The sequence below is a fragment of the Microtus pennsylvanicus genome, chromosome X, assembly GCF_037038515.1.
Source record: "Microtus pennsylvanicus isolate mMicPen1 chromosome X, mMicPen1.hap1, whole genome shotgun sequence".
NCBI classification, from domain to species: domain Eukaryota; kingdom Metazoa; phylum Chordata; class Mammalia; order Rodentia; family Cricetidae; genus Microtus; species Microtus pennsylvanicus.
The window spans coordinates 142842561-142848156 of record NC_134601.1 but is presented as its reverse complement, the minus strand read 5'-3'; positions in this window follow the sequence as shown (position 1 = coordinate 142848156).

Below are 5596 nucleotides of genomic sequence, written 5' to 3'. Positions count from 1 at the left end.
AGTGAAACCATCTGCATTTAGCCTTACTTGTTGTGGGACTCCCACATCAACTGAGAATAAGTGATTGTTGCAAAATCAACCATAAATAGCCCATTTATATCAACCACGCAAGCCTCAGAGAAAAATCACTGAAGAGGGGACAACCAGAATATAAAAGCAAAAGGATGGGAATGAATGCTGTGAAATACTAGCTTCTGGACAAGACATGGCTATTGTACTCATGAACTCAGAACAACTATGTTTACCTACACAATGGTTGCACAAGATCAAGGCAATCAACATTCTAGCATGTTGGAGTGGAAAGGGAGATTTGTGTTGAATGTGATTAAGATACATTATATGCATAATGAAATTACCTAAGAATAATCAATCAATAAATAATATAATGTGGAATTAGATTTACAGTGTCCCAAATATGTGAATTCAATGTAGAATAAGAAAAAGTTGTTCAAATGAGTGTTCAAAGCCATTTTCTTTGAGTCACATCTTTTACTCCTATACAATTATTGATCCATGTAAGTGGTACAGAAACAAGCAGTTGATATCTTACCCTTTGAATTCACAAACTGACAAATCGATTTTGTTCAAGGAGTATTTTTTTGGTTTTACATAACATTGCACAGTGGGGGTATGTTTAGCGTGGATTTTTTTACTTATAGAAATTTCCAAGAATATTACAAGGTACCCAAAACTTTCATGTAGTCTTAAGGAGGGTGTGCTACATGTATCATAATGTTTGCTTTTGCAACCATAATGATTGGTGTTGCATCCACGATGATTGCTGCATTCTATTCTCAGTGATTTTTTACTTTTTTTTATTATTTATTTATTTTCAGACAGGGTCTCTCTACATAACCATGACTGTCATGGAGCTCATCACGTAGACCAGGCAGGCCTCAAACTCACAGAGCTCCATCAGCTCTTCCTTCTAAAAGTCTTGAGATACCATAGCTGGCTTAGCAAAGACCTTTTAGCATCAACATGAGTTTGAAAAAGAGCAAGATGAAAGTGTGTTGTCAACATATAAATATCATTAATTCACATCCATTTGTAAAATTATAGAGTATAGTAAGTCTAATCAAGAGGATTAGATTGAACAATCTTCCGGTTTTAAAAATAACTTGAATTACAATTTAAATAACTCCCCTTTTAGTATTTTCTTATTTTTATGTGTATGTGTGAGTATCTGCATGTATGTATATCTACCATATGATACCTGGTGACTGAAGAGGCTGGAAGAGGGTGTCAGATCACCTAGATGTAGAGTTACAGGTGGTTGTGATCTGTCATGTGAATTGTGTGAACTCAAACTCAGATCCTCTGCTACAATAGCCAACTGCTTGGCCATTTCTCCAGAAAACCCTTTAAACATAAAATTTAGACCTAGTAAATTTTAGTGCAGCTGAGATGGGTGAACCAGAGCCATGATGAAAGCTGTCATCAAAGAGGATTTTCCCACAAGTCGGGGAGAACTGGCTCACATGCCTGAAATTTTGTTTGTTGCCCTGAAATTTTGCTTATCAAGTTTATATGTTTTACAAGTGTAACATTTAAATCAAAGTCAAACCATCAGCAGTACTATGAATTCTTTTTTTTGCCAGATTAAGTTCTTCAAATAGATTGCACATATGCATGTTTAGCCATACTCTACATCAACTCTTTAAGAGTAGCACTTTTATATTTAATTTACATACTTCATATATCACCTTTGTTTGTTACATAAGGTCTTGCATCCAAATGTTTGTAGTAATAGGAGAGGTGGGGCTGTGTCCCCAGCACCCCGGCCGCCTGGCTAGCTCATGCCCCGAAATAACAACACACAAACTGTATTCATTTAAACACTGCTTGGCCCATTTCTATCTAGCCTCTTCTAGGCTAACTCTCGCACCTGGACTAGCCCATTTCTAATAATCTGCTGTAGCCCACGAGGTGGCTTACCTGGAAGATTCTAGCCTACATCCATCCTGGGTCGGAGCTTCATCGCTCACATCTGCCTGGGAGACGGGAGCATGGCGTCTCTCTCTGAGGCATCTGCCCCAGAGAAGAGAGCTGTCGAGTCTGAGCTCACTTCCTCTTCCTCCCAGCATTCTGTTCTGTTTACTCCACCCACCAATGTTTTAACCTATGAGGGCCAAGCAGTTTCTTTATTGCTTAACCAATGAAATCAACAGATTGATATATGACACTCCCACATCACTTCCCCTTTTTCTGTTTAAACAAAAAAAGGAAGGCTTTAACTTTGACATAGCAAAATTACATATAACAAAAACAGTTATCAAGCAAGAATTACAGTTACAATATTTATATCTATTTTATCTTTTATCATAACAATGGAAAACTATAACTATTTATCTATTCTTCAAGTCCATCAAAGACTCCAGAAGAATACAATATTACCTAAGCATACAAAAAGTAAGCAACTTTTAAAACTCTAGAAATGACAGAGACATCTCGCTGCCTGTACAGTCACCCAAAGTTCCTCTGTACCATTGGGGCATCAATCTTCAGCCTTCAGGCCCATAGTACCCAGCAGACATTTCCATGAAGCAGGAAAATTCAAAGTCAGTTTAGCCACTATCTGTTGTGTCCTGCAGAATGTCTTGCAGACTCCTTCATGAATCAGGAACCCCGAAAGATCATCTCACCTTTAGGCAAGTTCAGTAGTTCTCTCTCTGCGGGTTCTCTATGTCCAGTTTATGCAATAGTCCAGGCAAGAGCAGTTTCCTGCCCAAATGGCTATCAAACTCCATAAGGATCCTCTTCGATGCCCATCTTCCTCTTGAAGTAGATTGGTGCTGCCAGGAGCAGAGTGTCTCATTGTCATGAAAAGTCCTAAGTTATTATAATTATTTTATTAAGAAAAAATATCTCTGCCTCCTCCCAGCCTCCCACTCCTCCTCCCCATCCTCTCCCGGTCCCCCCACTCCTCTCTGTCTCCCCCTCCCTCTCAAGTCTGAAGAGCAGTCAGGGTTCCCTGCCCTGTGCAAAGTCTAAATGCCATATTCTGCAGTCTTTGAGAGATATGAAGAATGCCTATCTGAAATATATCTCTATATATCTAGAAAATCTAACTGACATGACTACAAGCTTGACTATTACTGATGATTATCCATTAACCTATATTTCTTAATTATACATTACATTTTTTAATGAACTACACAATCACAGTATCTTAATCAATAGCAGAAATATGCATATACATATAACAAAATTGACCTTAAATCTCTATCAATAAAGCAAAATCTATACTAATACAAATTATTCATATCTATATCATATCCCCCTTTAAATATTAAAGAACTTTTATAAACCATATTTGGGAACATGGGCGCAGTTTTTTCTCTCCAAACTGCTTCCTGCTGAATGGGGGCATCATTAATGAGGTCTTTCATGGTATAACCTGTGTGCTAGTTTCATCTCAGTTGGCAGTTGAGCAAAGCAATTTTCTGAAGATGTTCACAGCAACCCTTCAGGAGGGCATAGTCCATCATACCATATTGGAATAGAAGAAATGAACAGGGTCTCATCCTCTGTGAAAACAAAATAAGAAACTCCTTTCCAAAGCATCATGTCCTTAGATCCAAAGGCATTTTCAAAATATCTATGTTGGATTAGTTCAGCAGCATTTATAAATAAATATCTTTTAGCAGCTGTTGCTCTTTCCTCAGCATTCAAATAATTCAAAGAGAGCATAATAGCATACAGTATCAAAATTCTCTGTGTATTTTCCATCTTTGTGCGTTTTATTTTAACCTCTATTTTGTTTATTTTTACTTTTAACTTTTTGCCTTTTGAGACAGGTTCTCTGTATTTTTGTCCTGGAATAACTCTGTGGACCAGGCTGTCCTTGCACTCTCAGAGATCCGCCTGCCTCTTCCTCCTAGGCATTGGGATTAAAGGTGTATGCTACTACACCTTGAACTCACAGAGATCTGTTTGTCCCTGCCTTCTAGGCACTGGGATTAAAGGCTTGTGCTACCACATCTTGAAGTCACAGAGGTCAATCTCCCTCTGCCTTCCAAATGTTGTGATTAAAGGTATGTACTACCACACACCTACCCTCTTTCTTCCTTTTTTTTACTTTTAATAACTTTTAACTTTTAGCTTGCATATATTTTTAACACACTATAAATTACTTAAAGTTTTTTTTGTTTGTTTTTGAATCTCTCTTTTTCTGACCACACAAGTCTTTAAATTACTGAGCAATATGGGTAGAATTAAAGCCGTGGCTTTGCCAGCTATATCCAGTCCATTCCTTAGCTTTCCAGCCTCATGGCAGAGATACAGGCTGTAGCCATGTTTATAGCCACAACTCTATGGCATTTCAAGGTCCCTGCCAGCAAGAAAGTTGCAGCATTATGTCCACAGACAACACTCAAATCCTCTCTCTGTAGTCAGCCCTCCTGCCTCAAGCAGTCAGAGTTTGCCCTGGCAGGATGGCCCAGAAAGCCAGCATTTTAAAACAACACAGGTTTTTTCCTGCTGCTGAGTCAGGAAAATTTCAAAATGGAGGACATCCCATTTTGTGCTAGCTCTTGGGCCACCAGGTAGGAGCGGTACTCAGAACTTTAATTCTGAGACTGAGTGTGCAGCACAGAAATTCTTTTCATCCAAGTTACATCCAAATCTGACACGCAGAGCACTGCGCAGTCTAAAAACACGTCTCTGTATGGCGGCAGGAATTTGCCATGCTCTCCTGCCTGCCTAAGCCTGATTCGGCCATCTGCCCAGGTGCAGGTGGGAGCGCTGAGCCATCAGCACGTCTCGGAGCACTCTCCTTCTGATCCCAAGTGGGAACACAAACATCCAGTTCCATAAAAGCCACTGAAATGCTTTAAAGCCAGAGTTCACGCTGGCAGCACAGCCCCAAGAAGCTGCGCTTTAAATTGACACAGTGTTTTTTCTGCTGCTGTTGCCGAATCAGGAAATCTCTCTACAGCATGCCACCAACAAACAGCAAAAATCTGTGTTAAACTCTCTCTCCCTTATTTTTAAGCCTTCTCAGGTTTTTAAGTGGATTTAGTCCATCATGTCGGGCACCAATATGTAGTAATAGGAGTGGCAGGGCTGCGTCCCGAGCACCCTGGCAGCCTGGCTAGCTTATGCTCCAAAATAACAACACACAAACTGTATTCATTTAAACACTGCTTGGCCCATTTCTATCTAGCCTCTTCTAGGCTAACTCTCGCACCTGGACTAGCCCATTTCTAATAATCTGCTGTAGCCCACGAGGTGGCTTACCTGGAAGATTCTAGCCTACATCCATCCTGGGTCGGAGCTTCATCGCTCACATCTGCCTGGGAGACGGGAGCATGGCGTCTCTCTCTGAGGCATCTGCCCCAGAGAGGAGAGCTGTCGAGTCTGAGCTCACTTCCTCTTCCTCCCAGCATTCTGTTCTGTTTACTCCACCCACCTATGTTTTAACCTATGGGGGCCAAGCAGTTTCTTTATTGCTTAACCAATGAAATCAACAGATTGATATATGACACTCCCACATCAAATGTTCACTTGTATACCAAGAGCTTTAAGGAACAAAAAGGACACAGAGGGAGTTGCCATTTTTAGCAGCAATGAAAAAAAAAAGAAAAATCACTAA